This window comes from Sturnus vulgaris, chromosome 3 (assembly GCF_052056855.1).
Source record: "Sturnus vulgaris isolate bStuVul1 chromosome 3, bStuVul1.hap1, whole genome shotgun sequence".
Taxonomy (NCBI): Eukaryota; Metazoa; Chordata; class Aves; order Passeriformes; family Sturnidae; genus Sturnus; species Sturnus vulgaris.
Window position 1 is genome coordinate 68509294 of NC_142245.1, and position 15307 is coordinate 68524600.

Consider the following 15307-nt stretch of genomic DNA (forward strand, 5'->3'; position numbering starts at 1 on the left):
GGAATTTAATCCTTTCTACTGACTGAGGGACTTGTCTTTCCCTATCACATTCCTGGGAGACAAGCCTGCATCAGATGTTTGGCTTTTTACACCCCCATTAGTATTTGAAGAGGTATGAGGCAATAGTTGCTCTGTTAAGGCATTCCCTGATGTCAGTAAACAAGAGTCCACAGTTACACTAAGTGATTAAGTGGGAAGCTGCCAACACTTGTTTGATGAAATTCATAAGGCCATTGTTGAGGCAGTATATGTTGTACAGATGGGCAGTCGTGAACTTCAATCTGGGAAGTATTGATGCATGTGCTAGTATCCATTACAAGGGACTAATTAAAAAAGTAGTAAAATTAACCTCTTTGTTATTTCATTCTGAGAAACATGGGTGCAGGAATGCTTTATTTACTTTATTTACTAAATGACCAGGACATAAACTCTTGAGTTCCCTTGTGTATTACAAATGTTTGCATTTTCTCTTTTTCTTCCATTTAAGAAGACCACAGATATGATATTGCTGTGATGATGATGATCTTTCAGCATACAAGATGTCTTTTCATCAGTACCTGAGCACTGCTAAGAGTGTTATCAAGAGACATTTATGCAGACCAACTTGTATTTTAAATAAATCCTGAAAAAAACCTTTGCCGCAGGTAGTTATTTAGCCAGCTAGATAATTTATTTCCTTCCTTCCTTCCTTCCTTCCTTCCTTCCTTCCTTCCTTCCTTCCTTCCTTCCTTCCTTCCTTCCTTCCTTCCTTCCTTCCTTCCTTCCTTCCTTCCTTCCTTCCTTCCTTCCTTCCTTCCTTCCTTCCTTCCTTCCTTCCTTCCTTCCTTCCTTCCTTCCTTCCTGCCTTCCTGCCTTCCTTCCTGCCTTCCTTCCTGCCTGCCTTCCTTCCTGCCTTCCTTCCTTCTTCCTCCCTCCCTCCTTCCCTCATTTAAAAACATTTTCCAAAATACAAAGTAAGAAAAAAAACCCAAACAAACAGTAAAAAGAGTAATTTTTATCAGATAACCTTTTTGCAGCCCTCTGTCAGTCAACACCCACTCCACCCTGCCCAGAGAGAAGGGACCGTGACAAAAGTGTGTCAGGTACTTCAGATCCTTCAATATGTGGCAGAGTTAATTAGCTCTTTTCTGTGAATTGCTTGTTTGTCCAGGTGTAGGAAAACAACCCCTTATCGCCAACTCATGGCCCTTTAGTAGTGGAATGTGCAGAAAGAGTCTGCAACAGGGGATTTATCTGGCAGTGCTACTTCCATGGAATGTTTCTTTTCTGCCTGTAAAGCAGTTCCTCCCTCCCCACACCCTGCCATCCCTCCACTCGGTACATGTCTCTGTAGTCCCATGAGTCTGTGATTTACTACCTTTTCTGGAAGCAGAAAGACTAAATCAATTTTCAAGTATAAAATTATATTCATGTCATAGTTAGGAAATGAACTTTTTTTTCCCTAGACACTTTTTTTGTTGCTGTTGTTTTCCTCTGGTTTATGTGCAGATTTTCATAGACTTGCTATTGTAGGAAAGATACCTTCAGAACATACATAATCAAAGTCAAATGACAAATTTTGTGATGGGTTATACAATTCTAGTATAAAAATCAGAACCCTCTTGCTTCATGTCTCTCCAGGTAAGACTCCAGGCCTTCCTAGTCTCTGTCCCTATCGTTCTATAGCTAAGAATTAAGGTATCAGTGGCATGGAAAGAATTTTATCAGCACAATAGCAGATCTTTATATCGCTAGGGATATCTCTAAAAGAGTCTGTTCTGGTGGTCATTACGTGCAAACCTTATATACAGAATGTTTCACCAGTGATGAATTTGACTGTCCCCTTTGAATGGAGTGGTATTTGTTTGCTTTACAGAGATAAACAAATACAGACAAATATTTCTGTCTCTTGTCTGGATCAGATGAGTTATCAGAACTATTCAAGTATCATTGAAAAATCAAGGATAAGAATGCTGAAGGATTAAAGACAAGTTGCTGTGGAAATTAGACAAGACATGAACTGTATGTGATGGAATGAGTCAAGGCCTTTCTAATGTATAGTCTTCATTACTGCTAAGAGAAGGGAATTTGTCAGTGACTATCAAGAGAGAGAACCATCCTTGAACCTCTCTTGACATTTTTTTTCTCTTTTCCTTTTGCTTTCTTCTACTCTCCTTTTGAAGAAAAATATATAATATTGCTTGTGTATGATATGTACATCTACCTCCAGCATTTGCAAGCTATTTAGGTGTGCTGCTGCTCAGTAGAATGGGCAGCTGCCCAGTGCTCTTGCATAATGTTAGCAGCTCGGTATGAGGAAATGAGAGATTTCACTTTGCTTACAAGCTGACATTTGACATATAGAAGGTGTGCACAGAAGCTGTGCTCATGGCATGTCTGGCAGCTTGCAAATGCACAGTGTTGGTGCTATACTCTGTGTGATCAGTTCCTCTGCCCATGTCCTTGGGGGTGTTTCTCACATGAGGAAGGGCAAGCAGCTCACTCTAGCTACGAGCTCCTTGTCAGATGGTGTTCAAAGCATTGACCATCAGCTGTATAATTTCCTTCTGTATGAAAACTGAAATGCCACCCGTAATAAAAGTATGCATTGTTAATTTTTTTCAAGAAAAACATAATTGATTTTAACTATTTAGTTAATTGAATAAGCACTAGTGCCTCATCTGTCTTTGGATGCTGACCTTGTCATGGATTACTCCTGGCCTCATTTTTGAATTATTCCTAACACATTTCTAATCTCAGTCATCCATGTTAAAAAGTGGGATTTGGAAAGCAGTAACTTCATTGTCATATGTGATTTATATATGTGGACACTGATTCTGAAACTCCAAGTTGTTGTTCTTAGTCTTTCCTCTGCCCTCACACTCACTGGAAATGGGCAAAATCTCATGATATAGTATGAGAGATGTGACCTGAATAAAACTAAGTTGTGTTGAGATATAATTTGTCCAGTGCAGTTGTCTCAACCAGAAATGTCTAAATTCTTGTGGTTGTGAGAAGGAAAATTTATCTGTCCAATACTATTCCAAATCCAAATAGAAGAGATTCATATTTCATAATTTCATTAACATCTCTACCTAGTGCTATTTTATGCTTAATGCCAGATTTTTGCAAAAGACAGACAAAATGTGACACGAGAGTGATGTATTTGGCATTCAGTGTGTCAGACTTCTGGAGTATGTAAGAACTATATACTTCTGGGGAGCTTCAGACCCACTGTGTGCTTGCTATGGAGACAATCACTGCACACACAGTAGATCTGGTGTGGAGCTTTAGGCTTCTTCTACGTGCAATGAAAGCTGATGCATCAGTGTGCAGGTGATGTATCCAGAATTTCTTCTGTAGAACCTAGAATCCCAAGCCAATATCGGAAATTCTGCCCGCCAGAATTTCTAAACATAAGAAAGAAAAAGGCAGAAAAAGGTGACATAATAGTTCTCATACTCCAAAGAGCTGTCAACTTCATCTCTTAGAAATGCGTCTCTCTTATATTTCATATGAATCTCCATTATGGGTCATTTTTCATCCCTTGGTGGGCAAGGACTGTGTCTGTATGTAAGCCTAAACTCTGAGCTTGTGTAGTTCCATCAGCATCAGGGGTAGGCTGGTTAACTTCTGCTCCTGATATGGCCCCACTCTCTGGCTTTTTATTAACTATTGTTGGTTTGGTTGGGGGGTTTTTTGGGGCTTTTTTGTTGTTGTTTGTTTGTTTTTTTCTTTTGGTTGATTTTTAGCAGTCACAGAATAGTAAATGATAATAATAGATTGCAGTATGGATGGGTGTATCAGCATATGTCTGTAGGGGGATGTGAGAGACTGAACCGTGGGACGACCTCCCTGACATTCTCCAAAGCCTTTTTTCTTTTCCCAGGCTTTTTGGGAGGGCGTTTGTCTGGGGGGGGGGAATCCATTAGGTATGCTGGAAAAGAGATTTCTTATGTTTGCTTGCAGATCTTTATAGCCTTCATGGAGTGGGATGCACAGTTCCCATAAATACGTGATAATGATCATTTGAAGTGTGAATGTTAATTTGTGTAATGGGTTCCCAAAATATGGGCCATGTGCCTGCTGAGTATGTCTTATTTTAAAATAAATGTGCATACATAATACACACACAGACACATGCTGCCTGCATATGCATCCATAATTTAAAATCTAAAATTATAATTTGCTTTTGAAGGAGACAAAGCAACAGCTCCCCCAGTGCACCCATAGCCGTTGAGCAGGAGCCCAGCCGTCAGGATGGTTTTGCGAGCCCTGCCGGAGATCACAGTCCCACACGGACAGCTGCAGCTACAAAGCACCCCAGTGACCTAGATTCAGCTCTAGATTACTGTGTGCTTTGGCCTCTGCCTCCCATCACTGCACCACGAGTCTGATTTTGTTGCACAAGCTAACTTGCTTACTGCTCTGACCCATTTTACCATAGCAACCTGGTTTGCTGTACCAGAGGCTAGAAAAAGCACACAGGCGACTTTTTCAGGATTCCAAGATTAAATTCACTCTCTGCTCTTTTTTATTTTTTTCTTCATTGCCCTCCTTCCCCCCTAAGAATGTGCTTAGCAGACATGACGAAGAACAACTAATGCTTTCCAACAGCACTGGAAGCCAGGAAAAGATTTAGGCGAGGTATTACTTATGTACTTCTAATACATTGCTTTATCCTGATGAATGTTTTTGACTTATTTTGCTTTCCTTGGCAAAATTAACCAGATGTTTCCCTTGCCCCAAATGTCTCGTTCTTGATTTTCCCTCATTCATCCCCAACCCTTTCTCCCAATATCCTGCCATCTTTGGTTTCATAAGTATATTTCATTTTGTCCTGTTATCTGGATTTTTTGATAACACAAGAATAACTGCAATCAGATGTGCAGGACTAAGGCTACTCTCACTACAGTATCCTAGCTCTTGTCCATGCATTTGTATGCTTGCATGGGTCTATGTGTCAGAAATAGGAGGAGGTGGTTTAAAGGTAGCTCTTGTCAGACATTGATTTAGTCTTTTACAGATGTGATAATCTGGGATGCATCAGGTCCAGCATTGCCAGCTGGGCAAAGGAGGAGACTGGTCTGCTCTGCTCTGTACTGGGGTGGCCTCACCTCAAGTCCTCTGTGCAGATTTGGGTGCCACAATATAAAAAAAGATATAAAGCTATTCAAGAGTGTCCAAAACAGGGCTACAAAGATGGTGAAGGGTCTTGAGGAGAAGTTTTATGAGGAGCAGCTGAGGTCACTTGGTTCAGCGTGGAGGAGACTGAGGGGAGACCTCACTGCAATCTACAACACTCTCAAGAGGGGAAGAGGAGGGGCAGGCACTGATCTCTGGTCATAACAGGACCTGAAGTTGTGTCAGGGGAGGTTTAGGTTTGATAACAGAAAAAGGTTCTTCACCCAGAGGGTGGTTGGGCACTGGAACAGGCTCTCCAGGGACACAGTCACAGCACCAGCCTGACAGAATTCAGGAAGCGTTTGGACAACACTTTCTGGCACATGGTGTGACTCTTGGGGGTGTCCTGCATTGGACTTGATGATTCTTGTGGTTCTTTTCCAACTCAGAATTGTGATTCTGATTACGACTGAGAAAAAGAAAAAGAGAAAGATAATCCAAAACACTATGTATAATGGTGGTGAGATTTGAGAAAATCAGATTATGATGATTTTTAAACATTTTATCCTTTTATTTAAATATTGTTGAGGTAACACTTTATGTTTGCTAAATTTGGAGATGTGCACATAGATATAAGAATGTACAAAATATATGCAAAATCACAAGAAAGTCAAAAGGAGACAAGTGCTGTGAAAGAAATTGTCTTTCCCCTCCATGTTTCACGTATTTTTGAGATGCTCTTGAAGCACCTGAGCATTTTTGCTAGCCAGCCAAAGGAACTTTTCTCAACACCTCTCAAGCCCGTCTGTGACTGTTCCTGCCCTCATGGGTGCTGGGAATGGTTCAGCCAGGCTTCCAGGCTGACAGGCCTCACAAATTCATTTCATTTTGCAAAATAATTTGGGAATCTGTTTTGCAAATCACTCAGAGAGTCACAAATATTCACAAATCACAGAATTCTGGAGTTTGTTTTTGGCAGTGCTGCTCTGGGTGAGTGTTTGATTTAGGTTTCTTTCTGCTGTAGACACATAACTCCTGGTTGTGTTGTCTCATTTATTTTTAGCTTCAAAAACTTTCAAGTGTCTTCATCTTTTGATAATCAGCACCAGTATTGTAAAAGACTCAAGCTCCATATCTCTCCCAGCTGACTAGTAAAACAAGGCATGAAAGTGGTACTATGTAACGCTCTCATAAAACAGTGCAAAGTTCCAAAGTGGTTTTGATTAAATTGAAAAGTACATCTCTCAACATTCCTCCTTCAGAAGAATTGTCCTTCTCTCCAGGTATGTAGATGTTTGAGCTGTTCGAGCTGAGCACTCTTTCAAACATTTCAGGGAAATTTCTGAGTGAGCTGATGGCCAATGGCTTGAACTGCATCATCTGGCAAGAAGCTGGTAACCACTGATCCTCCTAACCCCACGTGTAAGAAACATCTTCAAAGACATGGTCAGAAGATCAAATCAGCACAGACTAAGGGACACTGTGTGTTTGTGAGGCAAGTCCATATAGCTCTCCCTGCCAGTGTGTTGTAACACCATAACTGGGTGTTACCTCAGAGTTGTGTATTGTACCATATCCTCAGTGGGGCACAGAAGCTGTATTCTGTGTAAATGCATTTCCAAAAAGGTTTCAAATTGTAATTGAAAAATTGTATGTGAACAAACCCCTCTGGAGAGGGGCAAAGAGGAATTCATCAAGGTCTGTCACATTTAGAAAGTTTCAGACTCCTTGTCAAAAGACTTTTAATAAATCACATTACTGGTGTATTTTAACCCTGCAAAAACATCCAAGAACCTCAGCTCTTCTATGTTATTGACAACTCCTCCCCAAAGAAATTAAAAAAATTAGTTGGTAAAAACCTATAATTGCTGCTACTTACTCACCTCAGCATCCGAGTATTTGACATGATTCCTGCTCACTTGGACTGAAAGTCATCTGCTAGTCCTTATGCAGAGGTTAGAGATCTGGCTTTTGGTGCAGACAGGTGCCAGGGCCAGAAGACTTCTCTTGGTGGGCAGCACTTCCATCACTTTATGCCTATAAAGGCATAAGTATGGCTGTACTTTCCTCCTCTACCACATCTTTTGACAGACCTAACTGTGACTAGGCTAGCCACAGTAGTATGGTGCTTAGCTTTCAGGAAAGCAAATATTTCTCTTCCTTTATTAGTGGAAAAAAACTTTGAAATTGTCAAAACCTAGCCTTAATTAAGTCAAACTAATGAAGTCAAATTGCAGCAAGGTTTCAATATAAATGGAAAAGATGCTGTGTTGACAGTTATTGTTGTGCTCATGGTACTGTAATTCTAAGTTTGTCCTCCAGGCTGGCCGAACCTGCATGGTGAACATGGAAGTCAGCTAGGAAGCAATTATAATGCACAAAGCATGACGGCTTAGAAGACAAAATTTCCCTTCTTCAAAGGTTTCAGAAACAAAAAAACCCATAGTTTTCCAGATAAATTCTATCTTCCAAACAGTGATTGGTACTGAGCATCATTTTCTGGGCTTCCTGAAGAATTTAAATTTTTTTATGTGCAAAGAGAGAGATACTCTCATATATCCACTGCTATATGCCCTTCAGTTATTTCATAAACTATATGGGAGTCATTAACTTGTCTTGTGGATGGACTCACCTTAGTGAACTGATCATTTCTTATTGCTTCCTGAGGCTCTAATGTTCCTAATCATGGGGATTATTAGATTGCTTGCAAGATGAAGAACCATCAGAGGTGCAATTTGCCAAATGTGGGGTTTAAAGAAAGAAGTGGTATATAGCCTGAGCAAAATTACAATGGTCCTTGGCACTGTAGGCTTTGTCACTGTGCAGAACCTTGAAAAATTAGATTTTTGCAGGCCCAAGTGCTGTCTTTTCTGTCATTTCTCATGTAAAACAGTTACCAACTGACCAAGGGATATTCCAGATCATATGACCTCATGCTCCATATATCAAGTAGAGGGAAGAAGGAAGAGGAGGGGAATATTTGGAGTGATGGTATTTGTTATCCCAAGTCATTGTTACACGTAATGGAGCACTGCTGTCCTGGAGATGGCTGAACATGGGAAACAGTGAATTAATTGTTTGCTTTGCTTGTGTGTGAAACTTTTGCTTTCCCTATTAAACTGCCTTCCTCTCAACCCATGAGTTCTCTGCCTTTTACCCTTCTGATTCCATCCCCAATCCTGCTGGTGGGGGAATGAATGAGCACCCGTGTGGGGCTTGGCTGTTGGCTGGGGTGAAACCATGGCAATCATAAACTGCAGATGCTGTTTTACACATCCTAGTTTTAGTGTTCTCACACACCACAGATAAAAACTGCAATCTGCATTCTCCAGTACACATCGCCTTTCATCTGGTGCAGTCTTTTAAATAGACTTCTCTATTCCTACTCATGATTCCAACTCATCTTTAGAAGACATTGTGTTTAACTCACTATTTTGCATGCTCCCAAAGCACCTAGAGGTTCTAGCTAAGGCTCAAGAATATACAAATAAAGTTTTCCATGTAGCTGTCATATACTGGTGAAAGATAGGCAGTTTTAAATTTTTTTTTCTAAATGCATAGCTACAGATGAGTAAATGATAGCTAGAAACAGAATGGAAACAGTTTATTTAGTTAGAAAATACCAGAAAGTACTAGAGAGCTACGGAAAGATGGAAGCATGTGAAGGAGAATATAGCAAGCAGAAGTAATGAAGCTGGCACAAGAGAACTTGCAAGAGAACTGGGAGGGGATGGAAATACAACTCTCAAGAGCATGGGTAGGAAGTTCCTCAGCTGGGAATAGTGAAGCCAGATTTGGAAGTCAGTGCTAGAGTCCAGTGTTTATGAAAACATGCAGCTGCTTCTGCTTTGGATGAAACTTTTATGCAGCTGCTGGCTCTGCTTAGGAATGTCCTCTGCCTCTGGGGCCATATGATACACATCAGTGTTGGGAAGAGATAGAGCACTAGCAAGCCTTTAATTCCATCCTAAACTGTGCTGTCACACAGGATGAAGAGGAACATTTTGAGTTTGAATAACAATTTGAACTATGTGGTTTTGTATTTGTTTAATTAATTAAAGATTCCTTGGGTTTTTTAATTTGTGCTCACTCACTTTTCAAAAAATCTTTTCACAGTAGGTAGGAGTATAAATAGGTACATTTAAAATCACATAGAAACAAGGCACTGCTTTTGGATAGGTGATATAAAATAATTTCATTTTTATGTCAGATAATGGTGTTTCGGACCTGGATGGTCCTACCAAAATAAGAGAATGTGACAGAAAAATGAGGGAGTCTGTAGGACTGAGACTTAAGTGCTGAGTTTGCTTTAGTTGCAGCTCCTGAGAGGATGTGAGAGATGGAGATTGTAACAAGCTGTGCTTTTCCCCCAGCTCCAAGTTGTTGATGGCAGTAAGATTGATCCTATTTTGCTTGGAAGATAGAAAATATCTTTGAGCAGGTTTTGGTCTATGCAGATACTCCAGTAATATTTGGGTTAAATCTCAGTAGCACTTTTCTGAGTATCTCTGTGTAATAGGTGCAACAAGAGGGGTACTTTGAGTGATGCATCACATCGATTAAAAGAAGGATGGACTGGGCTTCTTAAGGGCCAGAAACAGAGGATACAGAAGACAACTGAAGTGAAAAGAAGAATGGCAGAACTGAACCAGGTTTTGTGCTCCACAGAGGAAGCAAGGATTTTGTTTTTGTTGGAATCAAGTTGTCGTTGATGAAGGAAATGCAACTGAATTTAAGAGTTCAAGAATGGCTGCTCACCAATTTGCCCTTTGTGATATGCATACTTTTCCAGAGTCAACACCACTGAGTGTACTGCTAAATACTGAATACCTGTGAAAAATGAGTCTTGACATCTGATTAGGAAGAAGATTCCTGTTTTCACAGTGTTGCTCCATATTATTCATAGGGTTGTGAACTAGCAGCATAATGGGCTTTAAAGTTTACTTTTTGTGTTGTAGGTACTTATCTATGGTCAAACAAATGCTTCTGATTTCACAGGTGAAGGATATGATAACATTTAAAGCTTTTCAGATATGAGCTTTGTATGCAAGTTATTATAGAAAAAAACAAAAATAGCAATAGTTTTAATTTTTAATGGTACTGTACAGCATAATACGCAGTCTAGTCAAATAAGACCAATATTGAAGGTATTAGACTCCTATAAAGCAGATGAAGCTGTGCTACCTGAAAAGTGAAAAAAATTTCATTGTCATAGTTATAGTTCTGTTCAATGCTTTCTAGTAGCAGAAATATTTGCAGGAAAAATAAAATATTAATATGTAACAGAAATACAAGAACATCAACATGCAAATTATATTCATATGCCTACAGTCAAAGATGCCAACATTTTGTGACAATACTATTTAACTACTTTGGATATTTTTCCCCATCACACATCTTTAGAGTTTTCAAGCTCAAGCAGATATATAATGTGGTGCTTAAAAGTGCATGAAGTTGTTCACAATAAGTAGACATGTAGATTTTATTAAACCTTATGTCCACATTAGCAAGTGTGCAGTCCTGTCCAAATGGGTGTGTGGAATGAACAGAGATCAAAACACCAGGTGTCTGTGCTACACATTTTTTCAATGTGAGCTACTTAGAATTAGCTGTGTCTAATCCTGTAGATCAATTTTGATTGTAATTTAAAAAACAGGAGAGGAAATCCTGAAGAAAACTTTTTGGGTTAGTTTCATCCAAACCCAAATTTAGTTCAGATACTCTGACTCTGCTGTGATACAAACAAAACCATTCTTTGTAGCTAAGGCTGCACAAGCTGTGACTTTAAAAAATGTACTAACATGTTCATGTAGATTCATTCTGTTTTACTGAGCATTAGAAAATTTGTTTCACATGACACAAAAGGCAAAGAAGTTTAATTTCTGTCAGTTAAATTCTTAAAGCTCAGATAAGAAAATTCCATCCCACTGTAGGTGTAACAAAGCTGTCATGCATACAGGGCATGTATGACAAGTTCCAGATAATAGTATTGATGGCTGCAGTCCCAAGAAAGCTAGGCATGCCTTCTAAAGGTGAAGATGTGCTATGCTCTGAATAATCTGGTCTCATTTACAGTGTTCTGGTTTGTTCTTCATGGTAATTACTGTGAGGCTAGAGGTCTGGTCTCTAGAGATGACTGCAGTTTAATGATGTTTGGTTGCCAGTGAGTTATCTTCAAAACTCTACTTAGCACAGAAAAGAATATAAAGTGATTATTTTTTTTTCTACTTTGTGGGAAAGAAATCATAGAATAATTTATGTTTGAATGGATCTCAGAAAGTCATCTGAACTAGACCTTGTCCAAAGCAGGGCTAACTTCAACTGTCTTCAATGAGAACTAGCACATGGAATCATACAGCTTCCTCCAGTAATTTAAAGAAGTATTTTCCCATTTACTTGTCTTTATTTTGAGCACTCTATAACAGATGCCCACCCTCATATCCAATTGTTGACCTTGCCTATGATCCCAGATCATGCACTTGCCCTCCGTCCCTCAGCCATTCCATAATTGTGCCTTTTCAAATAACTTCTCTGTTGATGTTTCATGGTTTTCCCAGTGTCATTTTACATTTCTTATGAAACATTTTGTCTCCAGCTCTTTACTACTGCAGGCACAGTCAATGATAGCAAAGAGCAAAGAGCTTCTGACTTTGCATGCCGGAGATGCACACAAGCCATTACCCTCTTTTTCTGCCATGCTCAGAGAGTGAAAAACAGTCAAGACATTGAAATTATCAGCAGAGAAGAAAAAACAAAAATCAGAAAATACAAAATCATGTTGTGTATGTAATTAGAATGCAATGAAACTTTCCATTTTTTGCCAGAAAGTAAAGTTTGTTGCTGTATACTTGTGGAATCGTTTGAAGCAGTGTGAAAAGAATGGAACAAAGATATAAAATATGGTTTCAATAGAAGAAAAGGAGATTTAATAAGGTTTAGGGAATAAGATTATATATATATATTGTATATTTTGGGTGCCTCTCTAAAGATAATTCCAGGGAGATTTATACTGGGAGATTTAAGTTTCAGGGATGTGGGGAATCATTCCAGTTTCCTTATGAAAAATACTGATCTTCCTGAAGCTAGTAGAATTCAAGGAATTGGAAATTCACTCATTTACATGAATATTGCAGTGAGGTGTTTATATGATGTTGCCTTATCAGATTTTTAGGTATTCTTATAAATAAACATCATGAGTGGTCCTTCAAACAAAGCTCCTGTTTTATATCAAAGCCCTGAAATAAAAAAAAAAAAAATAAAATTCTTCTCTTTACATCTCTTACGCTGAAGTAAACAGTGAAACAGAAAAAAATATTTTGTAGCTCCATTAATTAGAGTGTGATTTCTTCAGCATATTGCCTTCATACATAGGGCTGGGCTTCATTGTTTAAATGCCTATATGGAAAAATGTCTTTTCCCAGGGCATCTCATCCCCAATAATAAATACTTATTATATTTATAGCAAATTAGCAGTCCTGTAATAAAAAGAAGTTTGTATACCAAGAACTATGTGTTTATTCTCCAATTTTCAGTCATTCTTCATGTCTGTTTTTGAAGCCAGACTCTGGGAATCGGGCACTGAAATCTTCAAGTCAAACGCATGCTAAAAGAGGACAGCCTGTATAACAAATTAGGCAAGAAAAATACGTGGCTATCCCTTGACTTAAGAGGCAATTAAAACCACTTTCGTGGATAAATAGCCTGTAATTGTTATGGCAGTCAGGAAGAAGATCCAGTGAGGAGTTTATGTAGCTAAAAGTGAAACAGGAATCAAGTCGTCTCTAAGGAGAAAGACGGGAGGAGAGCTAAAGACAACTTCTACCTCAGCGACTATTTCACTTCCAGACATTTTTTTTCTTTTTACATGAAAACTGAAAAGTGTTCATGGCTTTAGCAACAGGCTTTTGGGGGTTTTTTTCCTTTTTTTTTTTTTTTGTGTGTGTTTGTGTGTGTTTGTGTGTGTGTGTGTGTGTGTGCCTTTTCATATGATAATGGAGGGATTCTATGGCAACCATTGAAAACGAAGGCCTGGAAACAAAAGCTGCAGCAGCAGAGGATCAGAACATATTCACTGTGTCTGCAGGAATAACGGCAGAGCCTCCCTCTTCAGAAAGGTATCTGATGGCAGCCTCCAAAAGGCACGGCTTTGTCTTAACTCAGGCACAGTTAACTCACTCCACAGTCAGTGACAGGATTTCATTACTACCAAGTTTCACTCTAGGCTGGTTTGGTTTTTTTTTTTTTTCCCCCACATAAAACCGTATCTGCGGTAGAGGTGCGGTTAATAAGTGGTTAATGCTGGTCTCGTCATACTTAGGGAGTGAACAACAGAAATGGGAGACAGAAAAGAAGAGGTTTAGCAGCCAAATGCTGCTAACTTCCTCATGACTGCTTACAGTCTTAGAAAGAATTCACATATAAACAGTGTAAGCAGGATTGACTCTGTATAGGATTGATGTAATGTGAAATCAATGCTTAATTGCAGGTTATGAGTAATTACTTATCCGTTGGTCCAAAAAAGGGTTTGTCATGTAAGCAAATGGAGATATGAAATATCAAGCCCAGTTGTTTGCAGAACAGCAAATTACTGTTTTTGTGATTTTGCTTTCCCACAAAGATGAAGCAGCAATCTATGTCATGTCATGTAAAGTGATAAAACAGACATGAAATAGCCCATAGGACAAATTACTATAAGTGTTCCTATTATTGACTAGCAAGGAGAATATAAGTTAATTCAAGCCTGACTTTGGAATAAAACAAAACAGAAGTCTTTAAAGTGAAAACTGATGAAAAGTAAAAAATAACTTTAAGAGCAAATGAAAAAAAACAACCTTTCTATTTGCTCTGTAATGTCACTATTTTTGTAGTACTTAGTTTAGAAACCATAATAATGCAAAGATATACTGAACTGGCAATTACAGGTGATCTTGCTGTTCTTGTTTTAAACATTCTCTTTTTCCTTAACCATATCACAGTTTTTCAGGAAATTATTTTATCTAAAAAGCCCAATAAAATTTTTTTAAAAGTTATAGCAAGGAAGCTTGAAGTAATACTGTGACTTCATTAGCATGAGTTTCCAACAGAATGCTGTATTACCAGAATAGTGCTACAAAGTGAACACCCAGTCTGTCATGTTTTGCTCTCAGTCATAATATCTCATATGAGATTAGAATGATATGCCAGTTGTAGAAAAGTATTGGTGTGGATAATTTTCATGTCCCTAGTTTTGCAAAACTACTGTATTTAAAAATAAATGAATAAACTCTTAGTGAAGGAGTTCCACGCTTCCAAATCAAAGACAGTGTGGGATTAGGTTCAGATTCATTGATAAATTCTTTTGAAAACTTAGGCCAACGTATGCAGAATCCAGGTGAAAAGAGAAGATTTGAAAAGAAAGGCTGAAATGATAAAGAACAGTCCTGTAAATAACAAGGTTCCATTTTCAAGGAAGGATGGTTCACACTGCAGATTTATTTCTCTAATCTTACCAGTTTATCTAAATATTTATTTCCCTCATACTGATACGTTCTTATACTTTCATATGAGTCCTGCAAATAGGTTCAACATACACTCTTTTGCTCTTGTTTGTGTCATTGTGTCTTTTTTGTTCTGGATGCAAGTTCACTCCAGTCTGTTACCCTTTCATGGAAAGTTGATCACATAGCACTCTAAATGCACAAAGGCTCCAAGGACCCAGGCTTCCTTGCATGCCTCAGTAACCTGAGCTCACACTCTCCAAATAACTCCTTTCCACTCAAGATGTCTTTTTGTGTTGCAAAGTAGTGGAAACAAGCAAACAAACATGTATGTTTCATAAAGTTTCCAAAATAATTTCTAATTCTATTTTTAACATAAAAAAATGTGTAGACTTAGTCAAACCATAAAACTTCCCACATTTTCCTGAGTAAATTTTCTGCTCACTCTCAATCTGTCTTTGAACTTAGGGAAAGTCTCTAGATTTTTCAATCTTCTTTTTCCCACACTGGCCTTCCTCAGATACTGAATTCTCTCCCTCTTCCTGACCCTTCCTGATAACAAGGGATCATCATGAAGATGTTGAAGAATTCAATATAAAAAAATTGCACCAGATAGAAACTGAAGCAAAAAAACATTGAGACTGATGACTAACTGTAAAATATTGGATGTTTTTTCTTTCAAAGACGTCTTGAATAGAAGCTTGTGGAAATTCCACTTTCTCTCTCTT